At 36.7% G+C, this 22,285-nt stretch overlaps 1 pseudogene; it reads left to right on the top strand.

Moving 5' to 3' along the window:
- Nucleotides 1-3,306: 3,306 nt before the first annotated feature.
- LOC130456850 (calmodulin-1-like) lies at nucleotides 3,307-4,886 on the top strand (annotated as a pseudogene).
- Nucleotides 4,887-22,285: the final 17,399 nt, after the last annotated feature.

Genomic DNA, 22,285 nt, shown 5'->3' on the forward strand with positions numbered 1-22,285 from the left:
AAATCTAATTGAGAGAATTGAAATTGATCTTGTACTATTTTTTATTGATCTTATTTATAGTTAATTGATTTTGTTCTGTAACTTCCTAAGTTTCTCAAGTCTCTGAACTTAGGTTCAGAATTCAGCTGGGTTAAAGGCGGGCAAAATTTAGAAATCTAATTCTCTTCCTAATCACCATTTTATTCTTGCATGAAGGAATTCTGCTAACTTTGGGGATACATCTTGCCATAAAGGAGTCAGAACTAATATCTCCTCACCTCCAAGCTATCCTTTAAGGATGTCTGCTTGGCTGTCCAAAGAAGTCTGGGCAAGTGTCTTTTTGGCTCTGCAGGTGGACTCAACCAATGAATATTTCTTAGTCTCGGAGGAACAAAAGAAGGTTATTCCTAACTCCTCATTACAAATTTCCAGCCATTCATTTTGTTCCTCTCACCTCAGCTATGTAACCAATCATATTATCGTACCCCCACATTACCTCAGCTGACCCCATGATGTCACCTATCCTTTTCTCTTCTTTGTTCTGCACTCCCCCAAACCTATAAAATGAGTGCCTTCCTTTTGCATGGGATATTTTGACTGGACAATGAGGCAGCCATGAATTCTTTTATTAAAAATGCGGTGCCCTATTAATGAACTGTTAGTTTGCTAGGAGAAATGTGTGTCATTTTATATTTTTTGCTAATTTTCTCTCCTGACATTATTAATTCTATCATCCTTTATTTGCACAGGAGACAAAGCATATTACTTTCCCACCTCCACTCCCCCTCAATTTTTAAATTTAATCAATTTTTTATTTCTGTTACTAAGGAGAGATAGAGAATTGTATCCATACATTGTCAGTTCAAAATACCATTTTAGGCTTAAGTTCAATCATGACTTTATCAACCTTTAACCATTCACTTATTCATTCATTCATTCATTCATTCATTCATTCATTCATTCATGTGATCAGAGTTTTCTCACAGGGAGTTTATTATGCTAATGAACTTATAGGTCCAGTCCAATGATAATACTCATCCATTTTCGAAAGCAATATGGAATAGTAGAATGAGCATTAGACTTGGGCACAGAAGGCTTAGGTTAGAGTCTTGCTTCTAACTCTTGCCAGCTATGGGACTTAGGCAAATCTGTTTCTTTTCTTTTTTCTTTTTTTAAACCCTTACCTTCCATCTTGAAATCAATACTGTGTATTGGCTCCAAGGCAGAAGAGTGGTAAGGGTAGGCAATGGGGGTTAAGTGACTTGCCCAGGGTCACACAGCTAGGAAATGTCTGAGACCAGATTTGAACCTAGGACCTCCCATCTCTAGGCCTGGCTCTCAATCCACTGAGTCACCCAGCTGCCCCCTGATTAACTCTTGAATTGCAATGAATTGCAGTAAGCATTGCTGGTGATTTGGCCATTGCAGTATTCAGCTTTTTGTATTCAGTCCTTACTAGGAATCTTTTGGCTATGACAGATGGAAGTTCTTTTCAGGTAATCAGGCCTGGTTATTCTAGAGACTTTGAGAACAAAGGAGGAGATAGACTTTGTTTTCATTTCAGAATGGAAAAGGAGAATCAAGCTTAATATCTCAAAAACTCAAGTCAGAAAGTACAAACAAAACTGTTTTTGAACTTAACCAAGAGGAGGTTGTGGGAAGCCAAAGCAGATGAGGTTTTGGCTTGAAAAAGACAGATAATAATAATAGGTACTATTTATATATATACATATATATATATATATTAATACTTTGATATTTTCAAAACACAGGAGTTTGCATATTTAATTCATTTGATCCTCACAATAATCCTATGAGAGGGATGCTACTATTATCCTCATATTAAGGAAGAGAAAACTGAAACAAAGAGAGGTTAAGTGAATTCCCCAGGGTCACACAACTAATGCCTCAGCCAGGTTTTGAACTCAAGTCTTCCTGACTCTATGTCCTGAGTTTTAGAATTTTAACTCTGGATATCACCACTTTAGCTTAAGATAGAGGGAACGGTCACAATTATACAAAAATATTTATAGCATTTCTTTTTGTGATAGAGAAAACTAAAAGCAATATGGGCATCCATTAGTTGGGGAATGTCTATACAAATTGTGGCATATAAATGTAAGGACTATTATTGTACCAAAAGAAATAATAAATATGAAAAATCCAAAGAAACCTGGGAAGACTTGTATGAACTGATATAGAGTGAAGTAAGAAGAACTAGTGAAGAAGTGAAGAAGATCCTATGTTTTTCGTCCGCATTTCTACTCCCACAGTTCTTTCTCTGGATGTGGATGGTGTCCTTTCTCATAAGTTCCTCTGGATTGTTCTGGATCATTGCATTGCTGCTAGTAGAAAAGTCCATTACATTCGATTATGCAATATTGTATCAGTCTCTTGTCTACAATATTCTCCTGGTTCTGCTCCTTTTGCTCTGCATCAATTCCTGGAAGTCTTTCCAGTTCACATGGAATTTCTCCAGTTCATTATTCCTTTAGGCACAATAGTATTCTATCACCATCAGATACCACAATTTATTCAGCCATTTACCAATCGACGGTTACTCCCTCATTTTCCAATTTTTTTTTTTGCCATCACAAAGAGAGTGACTATAAATATTTTTGTATTGTATAAATTTGTATAAATATTTTCCCCTATTATCTCTCTGGGGTACAAAACCAGCAGTGGTATGGCTGGATCAAAGGGCAGGCAGTCTTTTAAAGTCCTTTGGGCATAGTTCCAAATTGCCCTCCAAAATGGTTAGAACAATTCCCAACTCCACCAGCACTGTATTAGTTTCCCAATTTTGCCACATCCCCTCCAACATTTATCACTTTCCTTTGCTTCCATATTAACCAGTCTGCTAGGTATAAGGTCAACCTCAGAGTTGTTTTGATTTGCATTTCTCTAATCATGAGGGATTTAGAACACTTTTTCATGCGATTATTGATAGTTTTGATTTCTTCATCTGAGAACTGCCTATTCACATCCCTTGACCATTTGTCGATTGGGGAATGGCTTGATTTTTTGTAAATTTGACTTAGTTACTTATATATTTGGGAAATTAAACCTTTGCCATAGAGTTTTGTTATAAAAAATGTTTTCCCAATTTGTTTCTTTCCTTCTAATTTTGGTTGCATTGGTTTTATTTGCACAAAACCTTTTTTATTTGATATAATCAAAGTCATTCATTTTACATTTTATAATGTTCTCTATCTCTTGCTTGTTCTTAAATTTCTTCTTTTCCCACAGATCTGACAGACTATTCTATGTTCACCTAATTTATTTATGATTTCACTTTTTATATTTAGATCATTTACCCATTTTAAATTTAGCTTGGTATAGGGTATAAGATGTTGATCTAAACCTAATTTCTCCCATACTGTTTTCCAATTTTTCCCAGCAGTTTTTGTTAAATAGTGAGTTCTTGTCCCAAAAGCTGGGGTCTTTGGGTTTATCAAACACTAGCTTGCTGAGGTCATTTACCCCTAGTCTATTCCATTGATCCACCCTTCTGTCTCTTAGCCAGTACCATATTGTTTTGATGACCATTCAGTGAATTATTTTAACTGTAAAGGACTGATAGTGAAATATGTCCTTGTCCTATGACATCATATGTGCAGATTGAGGGACACATTGTCAAATATTGACAGTAGCTTGTTTTGCTTAATTGGGGGGCAGCTAGGTGGTACAATGGATAGAGTCCTGAAGTCAGGAAGACTCATCTCCCCAAGTTCAAATCTGGCCTCAGACACTTACTAGCTATATGATTTGGGCAAGTCTTTTAACTCTGTTTGCCTCAGGTTCCTCATCTGTAAAATGACCAAGAGAAGGAAATGGCAAGTCATTCCAGTATTTCTGCCAAGAAAATCCCAAATGGGATCACAAAGAGGCAGACATGACTGAAAAATGTCTCAATAATAACAACAGTTCCTTATTATAAGTGAGGGTTCTATTGTGTTAAGGAAGAGAAATGGAAAGTAATGTGGGGGGAAAAGTATCAATAAAGCATTTCTTTTTTTTTTTTAAAAGAAGAGATGAGCATTCCTTCCTCTCTTCCCTCTCATGCACAATGATTGATCAGCTGACTGAGGAGCAGATCGCTGAATTCAAGGAAGCCATCTCCCTATTTGACAAAGATGGTGATGGCACCATCACAACAAAAGAACTTGGAATTGTCATGAGGTCATTGGGTCAAAATCCAACAGAAGCAGAATTACAGGATATGATCAATGAGGTGGATGCTGATGGTAATGGCACTATTGAGTTTCCTGAATTTTTGACTATGATGGCTAGATTTCCCAAATATATAAATGAAAGATACAGACAGTGAAAAAGAAATCTGTGAGGCATTTTGAGTCTTTGACAAGGATGGCAATGGTTACATCAGTGCAGAGGAACATGTAATGACAAAATTAGGAGGAAAACTAACAGATGAAGAAGTAGATGAAATGATCAGAGCAGATAGTGATGGAGACAGACAAGTGAACTATGAAGAATTCGTACAGATGATGACTGCAAAATGAAGACCTCCTCTAACAACCCCCTCCATGAATTAAATTGAATCTTTTACTTACCTCTTACAAAAAAAAGTGCATTTATTCATTCTGTTTCTGTATAGCAAAAATGAATGTCAAAAGTACCTTCTGTCCACACACATACACACACACAAAATCTGCATGTATTGGTTGGTGGTCCTGTCCCCAAAAGATCAAGTTACACATCAGTTTTACAATATAAGTACTTGACTACTACCTTAAATGATAAGGAAGCACTTAGTGAACTCCTTAAAGTTCCATTTGCTAATGATTATTACACTGTTTCGGCTGGCCAGTTTTTCATGCATGCAGCTTGACAATTGAGCACAGTCAGACATTTGTATTAAAAAAAAAAACAAACAAAAAAGAAAATTAAAATGTAACAACAACAAAAAAAGAAGAGATGAACAAATTCATAATGATGACATAGCAATAAGTGTTTATCAGCCTTAGGCGTCTCATTTGCAAAATGAAGGGATTGGATTAGATCATCAATTTTTAGTGTAAGGTCCTAGTAAGTAAAGTCCTAGCATAACACCTAAGGGACTCTGGATAGATTTTGGGGGTGGAGGCTGTGAACCTGCATGGGAAAAAAATTATATTTTTATTTTCATTAACCTCTAAGTGAAATTTTTTTTCAATTATGAAATTTTAGAAAAATTATTCTGAAAATGGGTTTATAGGCTTCACCTACCACCCAAAGGGATCTATGATATAAAAAAGGATTACTATCAAATGGCCTTTCCAGTTCTAAGATTCAATGATCCCAAAGGAAAAGATGTAGGACTAAATGACAAGTCACTGTTTGAAATGAGATACTTGGGCATTAATGAATGTGGCGTAGAGAAAGGCAAACGAAGGAAACATTGAGGGACATTGAAAGAGAAGCGAGAAACATCGAAAGAAATGTGTAAGGGATCTGGTTAACATATTTTGAATAATTTTTCATAACATCTGGATTTTAGCAGGTTCATGCTTCACTGAAATAAAGTCACTTCCCTAAATCTATAGTCAAGACTTGAATTTCTATTCCCTGAAGGTGTTCTCCAGAATCTAAATGAGCACATTTTTGAGTCGTGGCAGAGGCAAAGAATCAGGCCAGATAATGACTGAGAACTTTTCCTCATCCTGGATTCAATCATCATTCTATATTTCTGTGATGACAGGAAACTCCCAGAATGCTGGCTGGTTATGGAGAAGTAAAGAAACAATAGCTGTTGTAACATGATTCTACGAGGTGGGACAGAGGAGGAGAATGAATGAAGTAGGATTTCCAAGCAGTGGCACATTTGCTACTTGAAGCGGAATAACCACAAGAAAGGTAGGAAGAAGAAATACTCTAAGGATACATGTAGCTTTAAATAATGTGGTAGAACTGTGGTATTCTGAGAAACCACAGGTAGCAGATAGACCAGAGAGGCAACCAGCCATCAGATAACATGCTGTCCTTTCTAAGAAAAGCAATCAGAGTCTGTGAAGCAAAAAAGCTGATTCACCCAGTCACTGCCATCCAAACAAACCCAAGGCTAGACTCCCATGATATTTCCATTCACTGCCACATAGTAGGGTTGCAGTTAGCAGTATCATTTTCTTTTCTTTTTTATTAATTAAAATTTGTTTCCAGATTACATGTTGGTACAATTTTTAATGATAGTTTTCTGACATTTTGTGATCCGTGTTCTCTTCCTCTTTCCCACCCTTCCCTCTCCCTAAGATGGCAGGTAATAGGATATAGCTTGTATATATGTTACCATACAATACATATTTCCTTCATTATTTTGCAAAAGAAGACACATATAGTTTATGCTAGAGAAAAATTCATGGAGGAAACAAAGTGAAGAATGGTGTGCTTCACTCTGCATCCAGACTGTCAGGTCCTCCTATGGCAGTGGACAGCCTTTTTTGTCCCGCGTCCTTTGGGGTTGTCCTGAATCCTAACATTGCTGATAATAGTTAAGTCATTCACAGTGGATCATCATACATTATTGCTATTACTGTGTACAGTGTTCTTTTGGCAGCATCATTTTCAAATCCAAATATTCAAAACATAGAAGCTTGTTGGGGATTTTGTAAAGGATATTTGTTTCCTGAAGGAGATGAACTAGAAGAGAAAAGGATCTATGGTTACATGAGCAAGAACACAACTCGAAATCAGAGGACCTCGGTTCAAATGACCAATTACAATCTGTATGACTTTGGATAAATTACTTAACCCCCCTAAGCCTCAGCTTCCTCAAATGCAAAATAAAGGAGTTAACTTTACATTCTTCTCAAAAACTATGATCTCCAGTGTCCTTTCTTTTCCATAACCCTTATTTTCTGTCTTAATAAAAACTATAAGACAGATAGGCAAAGATCAGACAAATGGAGCTCAATGACTTGTCTAGGATCACACAACTAGGAAGTGTCTGATTTGAACCCAAGTCCTCCTTATTCCTTCCCAGGTCTTTTCCAATTTTAAGTTCCTATAATTCTGTGATAGTAGTTATGTAAAATACAAGAGATTAGAGAAAAAAAAAACCCTTGGGTTCTAGAGTCTGCAAGTATAGATTAAAAGAAAAGGGAGCCCAGATTAAAGGATTAAAGGTGGAAAGTGAAAAGAATAGTTTGGAACTCATGAAATGGGATGATTGCATTAGAAGTTAGCCTGGAGTACCTAAATTTGTTTTGTTTTGAATTTTGATAACTTTTCTAGGAAAGCTGTTTGCCTTTAATCTTATATATTTTATTTTACACACATGAAAACTTTATTCTTTAAAAGATTCCCTAGGCTTCACCAATTTTTGGAAGGAGTCCATAACCTAAAAATAAGTTAAGAACTCTGAACTAGATGATCTCCATAGCTGTAACTCGGAATTTTTGCCACCAAAGATACTTCCATTTGAAATATGTTTTTCTAGAATCAGGGTTATTAATTTTCTTAAACTGACTCCAGGACATTATCAGACTGCTTCTGAAGAGATCCCTGTGGTTAAGGGAGTCAGAATAAGGTGAGGTTGTCCACAGAGGAGCTCAGCTAGGATGTGACTCTACCCAGTAACTTCCTATTTAATTAATTTTTCTTGCTAAGTAAATGTAAAGTTCAATTTATATATATGTTATCAAAAGTTCAAGGGCTGTCAGATCTCTAAATCCAGCATCCTCAGATAAAGAAGCTTTTGTTGTCCTGCCCTACTTATGCTTTTGACGGCATTTTCTATCTGACATTACATAATTACCTTATTAAAGCCATGGTGTAAAATCACAAATGAAATCTAAAATTATACAATTTGGATACTGCAAAGGACTATGGAGTTTATCTAGTTCAAACACCCCACATTTTACAGGAGGAAAAAAAAAGAGGAAGTGAGAAAGAGGGAAGCTAATGGTTAAGGAGGGGTCGAGGAAGCTCCTATCTGCTAGTGTTAATCTCTAAAGAAGACCACTAGTGAATAGGTAAATAGGCAGGTCTCCAGAAGATAAATGAAAGCAGAAGGGGTGGGGGATTGCTAGGGAAGAAGGAGAATCTTTTATCATTTTGTGGTGGGGCATTGTGGGAACTGAGTTTGAAGGCAGATGACCTAGGTCTACTCATAGCCCTGTGACTCTGAGATATTACTCAACTCGGTGTTATGTCAGCATTCTTCAGTCTTTTTCATTTGTTTAGATTCTCTTCCTAACTAGCAGCTTCTTAAAGGCTTCTTTGTATATTTCTCTCTTTACCCCAATTCTTACCCTATAGTAGGCTAGCTGCAAAATTAATGCTTATTAACTGACTCATGCCTATTGTTTTTTGATAAAATAGTTTTGTTGTTGTTCAGTCATGTCTGACTCTTGGCAAAGATACTGGAATGGTTTGCCATTTCGTTCTCCAACTCATTTTAAGGCCCAGAAAACTGAGGCAAATAGGGTTAAGTGACTTATCCAGGCTCACACAGCTAGTAAGTGTCTGAGGTCATATTTCAGTTCAGGACCTCCTGATGCCAGGTCCTACCTACTGCGCCACCTTCATGCACAGTTAAGGGAGGAAAGGATGAATTTGGAGTCGTAGATAGCAGAGAGAGCTTGGATATTATTAAAGGTTGTGCTCTAAGGACATGGGGTGGGGATGGGGAGGTGAGTGTGGATAATTTATTAATAGCAATGGAGATAACAAAGATGTGGTAGAGTGTTATCATTCTGCCACCTTGTGGTCTATGAATGGTTTTATAATGTTCTGTCCAATTGTATGTATTCTAGAAATAAGAATTCCCTTGGAGTTAGAAGACCTCAGCGTACCTGGTATGTAGTGGGCACTTAATATTTACTTGTTGACTTAGCTTGATTTGACCTGTTCTGTGTTTGAATTCTACCTCTAACACTTACCAGTTGCAAATCTATGGTAACTCTCTTGTCCTCTCTGAGCCTTCTGTTCTCATCTATAAAATGAGAATAAATAATACTTGTATGAATTGCCTCAGAGAGCTCTTGTAAGGAGAGTACCTTGCAAACCTTAAAACTTCATAAAAATCATAATACTATTATTGCAGAATAAGAACTATTTTCTAAAACCCTTAACTTCTGTCTTAGAATCAATACTAAGTATCAGTCCAAGGCAGAAGTGTGGTACGGATTAGACAATTGGGGTTAAGTGACTTACCTAGGGCCACACCGCTAGAAAGTATCAGAGGCCATATTTGAACCTAGGACCTCCAGTTTCTAGACTTGGCTCCCTATCCACTGAACCACCCAGCTGCCCCCTGAAGAACTATTTTTGATTGACATGAGAGGTCCTATTTATAATGATTCTGAAGAGATCCCTGGGGTTCCTTGTTATAATGGCAATTTACTTATTAGCTTTAAAGAGAGCTGTCAGCCTATGAAAGTTTGGTGTATGCTTGGTGAGATCCAATCTCTTCAGACATTCCAGATATGGGGATAGTAGAAAAGAAAAATAATAAAGAAAAAGGAAGATGAGAGGATTTTAATTGGAATAGATAGATGAGGAAAGAAATAGAGATTCATCCTAGAGTGAAATTTGATTACTCTGTCCCCACTTGGAAGACAATTTCATACCTATACTGGGTAAATGGTAGAATATCATTATTTTCCTCATTTTCATTTATAAGTATTTAAGTTATTCTTATCTTTATTGTTCAAACCTAAAACTATGTTAAAGCCCTGCCTATGTACTGCTATGTGACTATAGACAAAACTCTTAATCTCTCAGTTTTCTGTGGGGCTAAGATGGAGATAATAATAGTATTTATCTCACAGAGGTTTGCTCTCCCCCCCCCCCCCCCCAGACTGAATCTTCCTATCTTTCTTCATATGGAGGTACATCAGCTACTCATGAGCCCACTCGGTCTCACAGCTTCAGAAGATTTGACCCATTCCATTTCTCACCTGGACCAACTGGCTTAAGCAGCCTGCTGGCTCATTGCTCCGGAGAGTTTACTCTGTTGGTGCCATGCTTATATGAAGATACTGGATTGGTTTAGCTACCTGTAACTCAGAGCTCCTGAGCACAAGGGAGCCACCAGTTTCAGCCACCCCATAACAGCTATTGGGAGAATCAAACCAGAGGATAATCTTTGCAAATCTGAAAGTACAATATTACTGTCAGAGATATCATTGTTGCTGTTGTAACTGTTACTACATACATACACATCTTACTAGGATTCAAAACTTGATCTGCTCTCCTAGAGTACACCAGAAATTCAATCTACTTATCAGCCCATAAGTAAGCTAAATTAGCTTCCGTCCCTAACCTCCAAATACAAAGAATTAGGAAACAGTTGGGATAAGGCATTTGAATGAGAAATGACTGAAATTGTTTTTTGACAAAAATTGTCCAAGGCTCCTGAATGGATGAAAGGCACTTAACTAGCACAATGGATTACTGAATTAGAAAATAGATTACTGAAGAGTACTGATGAGAAAAGGACTCAGAGATCAATTAATAGGACTAATACAGAAAAAGAAATGTGGAAGGAGATGTGATGGATGACGGCAATACATAGTTACAACTGCAGCTCTTAGATGCGTTTGGGGCTAACCAAAAGATCTGCTGGCCAAAGTGCTTGGATGTCCCATTCTCTGTTAACCTGGAAGAGTCTCACACAGGCTCAGATGAGCCCAGACCAGATTTTACAAATGTGTAAGAAAGGGTAAGATATCTTTGTTATTTGTTTGTTTATTGTTTAGGAAGCTGTAGTGAAAAGGATTCTCTTTTGTGAGCATCAGAGGTAAACTTTTGGTTGCATTGGATTACTTCTTTTACTGGGTTAGGATAGCAATGGCAACACTCTTTCTTTCTAACACTGGCTCCCACACAAATCTGTGACAGTTTGTGTGCTGCTATGAAGGAAATCAGGGCTATGACTCCTGACTGGTGGAGACAATGTTGACTGTAACACTAAGCAGGTACTGAACTGGTTCTAAAAACATTCCTTGGAGACACTCTTGGAAGAAAAACTGGGACAGAGGATACTCCAGGGAGAAGAGAGGGACTTGGGAATGGCAGATGTATATGGGAGACTGACCCCATCATGTCTGGTCTTGTCTGAAATCCGAGATACTGCCAAAATGGTTTTCCTTTGGATAAGATTTTCCCTTCTTGAAGGAATTTACTTGAGTCCAGTTCTCTTCTTCTTCCTAGATGAAGAGCCTGTTTACTCTTGTGTATCCTTTGGTTTGTTGGCTAATCTATGAAACAGTTTCAATTTCTGTTTACTTTTTGCTTGGATCAGTGTGTTTATTCACTATTGGCTATTTGTGTAACCAGAATTTGGTGAGAAGGAGCTAACCTGGTAAGTATAAACTTATAAACTCTTTCTTAAAGTATTAATAATAATTTTTACTTATGTTGATTAACCATATAATTATGTTCTTTTATAATGATATGCTTACAACGTGTGTATTTATCAATTTAGACATATAATTATATATTACTTATAACAATAACTTCTTATTATTACTAATAAGTTGTATTCACTTGAGGGATAGTGTCTCTATTGTCCTAAACTTCGTCTCTAAAAATTTAACAGATATTTGGGGTGTGGCAGTTGGATATTCTAGCTGATACCACTCTCCAAAAAGTACCTCACCTTTGGGGCCTTCCTGGAACTTGTTTACCTGTTTAACTTGATGAATGATGCTTTGAAATGAAAGTCAACAATTTGATTTTAAAGCTCTCATGCAGCTAGCTATTGAGACAAAAGAGTCTGGGGAGAAACATAGACCAAGCCAGGTCAATTTAAATTTAGCTTAAGAATAGATGAGTTTGGACACCATTCTGTCTATATTAGAAAGGAACTAAAAAACTGCTCCCCCACCAAAAAATTCCATACATAACAGTAACAAAGATTATTGCAGGGCAGCTGGGTACAGCGGATTGACAGCCAGGTCTAGAGATGGGAGGTCCTGACTTCAAATCTGGCCTCAGACATTTCCCAACTGTGTGACCCTGGGCAAGTCACTTAACCCCCATTACCTAGCCCTTACTACTCCTCTGCCTTGGAACCAATACACAGTAGTGATTCCAAGACAGAAGGTAAGGGTTAAAAAAAAAAAGATTATTGAAACAAATATCCTTCACAGTAAAGTAAGTGATTCCTCCATGAGGGAAGAAATTTGTAATCTGATTGGCTAGCAATATTCAGGAACAAGATCAACCAGTATGTGAATGATGGTCCATTAATTTCACACCCAGGATTATAAAGATGAAAGTTGGCTGTAATCAGTTTGTAAAAAGACATTCAATCTAAAAATACAATAAGAGAAGGAAGAAAAATGATTAGGAATCAGGTATCTTAATCTTAATCTTAAAGAGAGAATTAAACAGGTTTAGAGAGCCACCTGGGTCTCATACCATCTAGAGATCAGTGAGATTTATATTTAGAGATCAGAGGTTTAGTCAGGTGGGTTTAGAATTAGCTAGGCAGCACAGTGGATAGTGGATCAGAGTCAAGTGGACTTGAGTTCAAATTCTGCCTCAGACCCTTGCTAGCTTATAAAACTTGCCCAAGGGCAAGTAACCTAACCACTGTATCATTTTCTCATTTTCAAAAATGAGGATAATAATAGTACCTCCCTACTATGGTTGTTATGAAGATCAGATGAGATAATATTTTTAAATGCTTTCAAGTGCTATATAAATGCCAGCTATTATTATTATTAAATCATAGAATCTTGGGCTTAGAAGTGACTTCAGAGAACTGGAATTCAACTTACATTTGACTAGTGCTATACCATATCCTCAATAAAATTTGTCAGCATCAAGGTAAAGATCTCTACAATGTGGTTCCCAGAATTGGGCACAATACCCTAGATACGATCTGACCAGCCTAGAGTGCAGCAGAATTATTATATCCTTATTCTTGTAAATTATGTTTCTCTAAATGTAGTCCAGAATTACATTAGATCTTCTGGCTCCCAATTCACACTGTTGTCTCATATTACACATGCAATTTTTTACCACCTCCACCCCCCTGATATTTTCAGACAAACTGAGTTCTAGCCATGCTTATAGCTTGTACTTGAGTTTAATAAATTGACAGTTCTGTCTAAAAGCACTTCACAGTATCTCCAATTATTGTATGGGATGTTGTGAAATTCTCAAGATGAAATTAATTTCAGTTCAATTAAATAAAAGACAGTATTAATGTTTGAGGGTGGAGAGGGAAGAGGAAGGAATCATGAATCTAAAAAAAACAAGAAGAGGGTGTTGTCATTCTAAAAATAATTATAGACTACATCTCATTGTTCTTTGATTGTTTCACAGGGGTTGAACTTGTCTCTCCAACTTAATTCTTTCAGGGCAAAGAACATGCTTCATCCTTTATTTCTTGAGAGTGCTTAACACAGTGTGGAATTGAGTAGATTCAACAAATATTTGTAGATTGGCCAAATTCCTTTTTCTACACAAAGAAAAAACTCATTTAATACTTTGGATTGGTATCCTCAGCTCTGTAATAGATCTAACACAAGAGATTATCCCAAAAATCCAATTTACAACAGTCAAGAAATTCTTCCAAATGCTTATTTTAAATACCTTGTGATGGAATGTCTTCCTTTTCATTCTCTGCAGAAAAGCCAATGAGTTCAATATTTGTTCTCCATTCACTTACCCATTCAATATTAATCCCAGTTTAGGAGTTTTCCCAATATACATAGAAGTGTGCTAAGTATTGTTGAACATAGAGTGGTGGATTACCCAGGGATGTGACCACATTGAGGCATTTGAGGGCATTGCTCCATGGAGGGGTGCATGGGGCCCAGCTAGATGTCCTAGTATTGTTTCCTCCCCAACCTCTCCAGTTACATTTTTAGATGTCACGTAACTATTTTTGTGGTTTCATAATTACAAAATTTCTACACATTTTATGCAATCTACATGTTTTTGCCAAATGAACAAGTCCCCAAATTGGCAAATGCTATACTACACTACTGGAGATGGAAAGGAATGTTTTTGCCAAATGAACAAGTCCCCAAATTGGCAAATGCTATACTACACTACTGGAGATGGAAAGGATTATGAAAAAAACATCAATAGACTCATTAGTTAAGAATATTTTAATTAAGAAGCTTCATCACTCCTAAAACATGCCTACCCAGACACATGCACAAAGTGTATAAGTGGGAAGAGAACTGGGTCTGGATTTGAATCCTGACCTGGCTACTTACTATCCGAGTTACATTGACAAGTCACTTTTTTCTCTGGGACCAAATTTTGTCATTTGCAGAATGAAGGTGTTTGGATTAGACAATCTCTAAAAGTCCTTGTAGGGTTAAGTCTAAGTTATATGAACACACATATAATACTATTTACTTGGGATCATAGGATGCCAGATCTAGAGTTAGAAGAAACCTCTGAGGTCATCTAATCCAACCCATTCATTTTGATTCATGATCTCATTTATACTGTAAACCTTTTCTGGTTCTTTCATGTTTTACAAAGGTGATTCCCATACCAGAATGTAATGTTAAGACCTTTTCTCTCCCAAGCTCTCACCAATCCTGCCCCTTACACAAAAAGGGAGCATTCAATTGGTCTTTATCAAGGAAGTGAACCTTATGCAAATTGGCTTAAGACCAGGGTTACATGTATATCCAGCCATACTTTTTCTCCTGAGCTACATTCAGCTCCAATTACCACTTGATTATATCAAAATGAATGTCTCAGTCTTAATCCTTTTTGATATCTCTGCAATATGTGGCACTATTGATCACCCTCTCTTCCTGGATCATCTCTCCTCTCTAGGTTTTAATGAAATGACTTTCTCCTGATTCTCAATCTATCCCTCTAATCATTCCTTCTCTGTCTTCTCTGCTAGTTCTTCATCCATGTCATGGCCACTAATGCTAGATGTCCACTGAAGCTCTGTCCTGGGGCTCATTCTCTTTTAACTATATACAAGTGGCTCTTAACTTCTTTGGGTGTCATGGACCCCTTTGACAATCTGGTGAAGCTTATAGAATAATTTTCAGAATTAAAAAAAATATTTGAAGGAAATGTTAAATTTTAGTTAGAAGCTTGCTAAAAGAAAGATGTTATATTCCCGACATCCAACTTCACTGACCCCTTGGGGGCAAATGATAGGATAGAGGTTAATGAACTCTAGGTAAAGAAACCCTACTTTATATTATTTCACTTTGATCAGACAGCACTGAGTTGAGGTGAAACATAAAATGACTAATTAGTAGTTTAGCAAACTGCTCTATATTCTGATGAACTTGAAATATTAGCCCTAAGAAGATTGTAATAATAGTTATAAATTAAGTTACTAAGTCCTGTTAAGTAAATTAATTAAATACCAAGTTAATTAAGTTAGTAAGTTCTGGTTAAATTTAAACATGTTTGGGGTTTTTTTTTTGGTGTTAGCTCCTCTTTTGTTTTGTGAGAATAAATTATTTGTTCAGTATCTGATTTGTATTATACCTTTGTACTCCCTCATTTTGGGGAAATTTTTGATCTGTGAGCCATAATTGAAGATATAAATGAAAATCATCCTTTTCGATTCACCAAAATGGGGGGTTGTGAATGGCCAAAGAGTGTTAGAAAAGGGTGCTTTATTCCCTTAAGTAGAGGCATGTTCTCTAGGACTGAATCTGGTCCAAACCACATGTTTGAGTATAAACAGAAAGATGATCAGTTCCCTAACTGCTGTAATCCCTAGGGTGTTTTTCAATGCTACACTGTTTTTCTTTACACTTTTTCTTTATATCATTGTCTTTAGTTTGGGAAAGGCTTTTGAAATGCCCCAGAGAGGCAATAACCTATGAGAACTTTGTAAAATGACATCTGTTTGTTAAGTTGTAACACCATGTGCTTGGGAGTATGGAAGAATATAAATTTCCAGATTATTTGTGAACAGTTCCATATGGACTTTTCTGAGCGTCTTTTGTACAAAGCTCTGGCACTCAAATGAACAATGCTTGAACCTCTCTGTATCAATTGAGTCTATCCAAAACTTGGAGCTGTGGACTTTGCCAAAAATACTCCAGGTGATTTGCTTGGAATTGCAAACATTTATTTGAGGAGGAAGCAGAGGAGATGGGAGTTTCCCATTCCACTTCAGCTGAGATAGTTAAAGAAGTGCTAGAAAAAAAATTTTTTTAAGTATGAAGAAAGTGTTAAAGAATTTCCCCACAACCTCAGAACAATACATGAAGCATTCTTCTGTCAGCTTGAGAGGATTATTAGGGGCTCTATCATTGTATGAAGGTGACTGATAACACAAAGGAAATAACTTGTAATCAGCTAAAAGAATCAGTCATACCCACTGTTAATTCTCTCTCTCTCTCTCTCTCTAACAGAGCAGGACATTCACATTCAGCTGTAAGAATAATTAACCTTTCACTAATGAATTGTCCATGGAACTAGACCTAAAGGTCAATTGGAACTGGTAAGGGTACAACTGAGCATGATTTATACATAAGGAAATGGCCCCTACTCCACGTACACACACACACAAAATAACTTGCAATCATATAGTAACATACACTCATTCATTGATTCATACATATTTTATACCAGATAAGCTCCTATGGGCTGGAGCCAAACTCTGGTTATAGCATGGGGAAACAGAAGAATTGTAGAAATAAAGCAGCTTTAGTTAAAAACCTGGTGAACTCCTTAGAGAACTCCATTTTACTTACTCCATTTTACATAAAATGTTCTCTTAAATTTTGCTTATAATTCTGTTATGCTACTATTTTTTCCATGAGTGTTCCACTGCGTCTGGGATAATCAACCTCCTCTATTTGAAGAGGGGTTTTTGTGATGCTGCTTTGTGGTGATGTGTTTTTCCTTATTATCTATATTATTCATTTGCTCTTCTGAATAGCCTTCAGTCCTTTATCAATCCCCCACTAAACTTGGTAATGGTGCTTTTCAAAGATAATTTTTCCATAAACTAATATGAACAAAATCTTTGTATAGTTTCCTCCATTCTCCAGCTTCATTAGAAGTAAATCATATGCTAATTAACCCATATGATTACTTGCTAGTTCCACTATGTTCAATTTTCTGAGATTTATAACAATTCATTGTTGATTCAGTGGATCAGTAATAATTTCACTTTACTATTACAATTAATTAATTAGTTATTAATCCATGGTCAACCACCTTCTATATGTATTTAAATATCTTAAGATCTATCAGTGGTACTAAAGAGATATCTGAAGAGATACCTGTCATTGATCCAATTTGCATCATTTTACAATAGCATTCTTACTAAAATATGGTAATATGAAAACTACTATGATATTTTTCAGCTAATCATCCTTATATAACATTAGTCTGCTCATTAATGTGTTTTAAAAGAACCAATTACTATTATCAAATGGGAATGTGCTTGTATATTCAAGAATGATCTTTTTTCTGACTTACTTGTTCATTTGCTGTCTTATATCTATAAAGTTCATCTGCTCTCCCCTCCAAATGAATTATTCTTACCTTATTGCATAACATTTCTCTTCTTTTCAGGGTCATTTTGAACTCCATTTTGTTTCCTTAAATGCTGGTCCTCCCTCTCAGTTTTTGATTAATGTTAATAATTAGTCGGAAAAAAATGTTAAACATATTTTGTAAATGTGGTGTCCCCTCTGGGATATTGTCCAAACTAGAATTTGTAGGTTGAGTCCTTTGAGGGCTGACTATCCCAGGTTCAAAGTATTCTGTGGTTCACACTCATGAGCACCCACGAATGGTTTTAATAATGACTTCAATAGTCAGCCAGTTGACATAATTAGTTCAAAACAAAGTCAATTACTAAAATGGCACAGCATGAACAATAACAAAAACTTCCCTCATAAACCTGAGAGTACTCTGCCATAAATATGCACAGCAGCAGTGGGAAGAGTGGGCATACATTTAGAGTATAATGCTAAGAAAGGAACATATTTAACCTTTAATGCTGCTAGGCTCTTGATGCCTTCTCTTTTCCCTTCTGGGTTCAGTGTTTCTCTATTGGACAGGATGTTCCGTTTTGGTCCCTGAGCCTGTTCTTCTGTACAACTCAAACCCTGACAGCCAGGCTAACTCATGATGCACAGAGATCCTCCTGCACCTGGGCTTTTGTGGTCTATTCTTGGCAAGTATTTCCAAGGCAAAACACCATTGATTTGGGGGAAGGAGAAGCAAATGGGGAATCCCATCCTTGTCACTCTCCCATTTTTTTCACTGTCTGAGTTTGCTTTCTTCAAAAGTGTCTCCTAAATTTTAATGTATTCTGAGGCTTAACAGATCAGTCAGCCAGACAATGGCTAGCAGCCCTAAATTCTATAAGGGTGAGTAAAGATTATCACTCTTCCTAAAGCAGTAACAGTATAAGCACTTCTTTACATTTCCTTTAAAATCTTAACACTTTGTTGACTCTATCACCTTTCTCTTATATATTGTCATTTCATCAAGTAGAATGGCAAAAATGCAACACTCTCCTGCCCTACTCTTTTTCTTCAACATACTCTTAAGTTAATGTCACTTCCTGCTTGAATAATGGAATGAAACCTCAAGGACAGACTTAGAATTATTTTCTTTTGAGAGGCGGTTACTTTTATTTTATTTTTATTATTTATTTAGTTTCAAATATTTTTATTTTTATTATTATGCAAAACACACTTCCATATTGGTCATTATTGTAAGAGCACACTCATACAAAACCCAAATCCCCAAATTAAACTGTAAATACACTGATGTGAAAGATAGTATGCTTTGATCTGTGCCCATCTGACTCCAACAGTTTTTTCTCTGGAGGTGGATAGCATCACTTATCATAAGTCTTTCAGGACTGTCCCAAATCATTGTATTGCTGAGAGTAACCACAGTTGATCATTGTACAATACTGCTGCTACTGTGTACAATGTTCTTCCAGTTCTGCTTATTTTGCTCTGCATCAATTCAAATGGATATTTTCAGGTTTTCCTGAAGTCATCTTGTTTATCATTTTTTGTAGCACAATTATGTTCTATCCAACGGGCACTACAATTTGTTCAGCCATTCCCCAGTTGATGGACGATTTCCAATTCTTTGCCACAACAAAAAGAGATGCTATAAACATTTTTGTACAAGTAGGTCCTTTCCCCTTTTTTGTTACCTCTTTAGGATACAGAACCAGCAGTGGTATTACTGGATCAAAGGATATGCTGAGTTTTATATCCCTTTGGGCATAGTTCCAAAGTGCCCTCCTGAATGGTTGAACATTTCTCAACTTCATCAACAATGCTAATTAGTGTGTCCCAATTCTGGCACATTCTCTCCAAATTTATCACATTCAGAGTGGCTGATCTGATAGGTGTGAAGTGGTACCTCAGTTTTAATTTGTATTTCTCTACTAGAGAGTATTTTTTCATATGTTTATTGATAGCTATGATTTCTTCATCTAAAATTGCTTGTTCATATCTTTTGACCATTTATCAACTGGAGAATGGCTTGTATTTTTATTTCACTTAGTTCTCTATAGATTTGAGAAATTAGACCTTTATTGGAAATTTATTATAAAATTTTTTCCCAAGTTTGTTGTTTCCCCTCTAATTTGGTTATATTAGTTTTGTTTGAAAAATAGCCTTTTAATTTAATATAATCAAAAGTATTTATTTTACATTTTATAATGCTATCTCTTGTTTGGTCATAAAATCTTCCCTTCTCCAGAGATCTGCCTGGTAAACTATTCATATCCCCCTAATTTAGTTATGGTATCACTCTTTATATCTAAATCAAATACCCATTTTGACCTTTTTTAATTTTTTTTAAACCCTTACCTTTCTTCTTGGAAGCAATACTGTGTATTGGTTCCAAGGCAGAAGAGTGGTAAAGGCTAGGCAATGGGGGTTAAGTGACTTGCCCAGGTTCACACAGCTAGGCAGTGTCTGAAGCCAGATTTGAACCTAGGACCTCCCGTCTCTAGGCCTGGCTCTCAATCCACTGAGCTACCCCGTTGTCCCCCATTTTGACCGTATCTTGGTATAGGGGGTGATATATTGGTCTATCATTAGTTTCTGTCATGCTGTTTTCCAATTTTCCCAGCAGTTTTTGTTAAACACTGAGTTCTAATTCCAAAAATTGGGGTCTTTGGGTCTCTCAAAGACTAGGTTGCTAAGGTCATTTACTTCTGTGTATTGTTATTTCTATTTATCCCATTGATCTACCATTCTATTTCTTAGCCAGTACCAGACTGTTTTGATGATTAGCACTTTATAGTCCAGTTTGGTACTGCTAGGCCAGGAAGGGAGCTAATTAAAAAAACAACAACCTGGAATTCTTGTGAATGCTGCTGTTTCTGCCTTCAACAAAAAAGATTTATCCATTTCTACAATGTGAATTGAGAAAGTTAGGAGATATGTTTCTTCCCTCATTTATAAGTGCAGAAAGATCTATTCAATGATTGGCAGGCTTTTCCTGTTTTTCCTTTGCATACTTGTCCCTGAAGCCTGGAAATCCACATGTTCTGCATTGAGTGAGCAGACAATTATGATGCAATAATCCACAGACAATATTCCCAAACTACACCCCATCTTTTCTAACATCTATAACCACAGCGACTGGAGAAAACCCTTGGGAAAGAGGAAGTTACTATAACTGCTACCCCATAATTAAATTATAAATATTTCACAAGCCCGTAGGAGATATAAAGCATGATTTTATTTATGTCAAGGAGAACAAGAGCCCAGATATGGAAAACAATTAAAATAGCTGTTTTCCAGTGATCTTTCTGTGCAACAGAAGCCTGTGATTGTGAATGCGAGCTCACAGGTGGGCATATATAGTCAAGCAGGCTGGTCCAGGAACTGAATTCAGATCTCCATTTGATTTGTGGCTTGACTTCATATTCTGTGGGACCTTAGGAAAAGCACCCTCATTTTTGAATTAGGTATCTTCATTGGTAAAATGAGGGGTTTGAACTAGATGATTCCTAAGCTCTTTTCCAGCTTTAAATCCCATGATCCTATAGAGGGGCATAGTTGATAATAACTCACATTTTATAACATTTAAAGGCTTTAAAAATGCTTTTCTGACAATAGTCCCACAGGATTAGTGGGCCACTCTCATACAAAGGGTACTGTCCAACCTGATTCTTTGTGTAAGACAAACCATAAGCACTCTGTGCTGCTTCTCCTCCATAGGTTTTTTTTTCTTCCTGATCTCTATCCATGCCAACCTCCTCTTGGTGTTGGTCCTGTTTCTTTAAACTCAGTTCATAACTTTATGCCTCACTCTCTTGATTGTCCCCTTTTGTGATTTTGACTTTGGCCTGGTTTTCTGTTTACTTCCTGGGATCCTGGCTTAGACAATGCTTTTTCTCTATCCAGGCATGTCTCTCACTCTAGGACAGTGATGGTGAACCTTTTAGAGACCAACTGCCCAAACTACAACCCTTATTCCACATGTGAGGCCCCTGCCTTACCTCAGACAGGGGAGGGAGGAAGCATTACCATTGGGCTACTCTGCAGAGGAGTGGGTGATGAGAGAAAGGTCCTCAGGTGGGTGGATAGTGGGAGGAGAGCAGCCCCCTCTGGCATATGTGTCATAGGTTTGACAACATGGCTCTCCTATAGTTTCTCTTATATGGGGAGCAAGGTAAGGAAGGATTTAATATATTTATTAAGATGCTTAAAGGAGAGGTGGAACTTTTAAAAGGTGTTGGGGGCAGGTGTAATAATTTGGCAAATTAAATTTTTAAAAGGAATGGCAACAGGTTAAGTCATATTACTGTAGGCAACACATCTGAATGATAATATCATTTAATGTCAGAGAACAGCCTCATCTTTTCCTCTACTACATATAACAGTTAAGAGAATAAAAATGTTACTGGAAGGACAAATATTGATGTGAAGGAATGTGAATACTGGTTGCTTTCATATATATTTCTTAACTCTTTGTTAGAACAATCCTGGTAGAAAATTCTTATGCCTAAGTAATACTCAGTGAATGGGTAGAAATCGATAATATCAGAAGTAAAAGGGAGCACCAAGAGCATAGATTTAGAGCTGGAAGGGACCTTAGAAGTCATGTAGTCCAACCCCTTCATTTTATAGATGAGGAAGCTACAACAAAGAAAGGTGAATTGAGTTTCCTAAGGTTACATAGGTAGTAAGTAGTGACCTGAGGTTCTCTAACTCTAAATCCACTTTTCCCTATGGTATCTGCTCAAAGGATTCTCTGACTTTTCTACCATGCTCTCAAAAGCTCATCATTGGGAATATCTTAGCATCTTTCAAAATCCAATTATTCAAGTTGGTGTCTTTTTTGTTACCTTGAACTGCCTGGAATTAGCTTACAATCTTCAATAAGACTAAGGGGATTTGGTTGA

Source organism: Monodelphis domestica, chromosome 2 (genome assembly GCF_027887165.1).
Source record: "Monodelphis domestica isolate mMonDom1 chromosome 2, mMonDom1.pri, whole genome shotgun sequence".
NCBI classification, from domain to species: Eukaryota; Metazoa; Chordata; class Mammalia; order Didelphimorphia; family Didelphidae; genus Monodelphis; species Monodelphis domestica.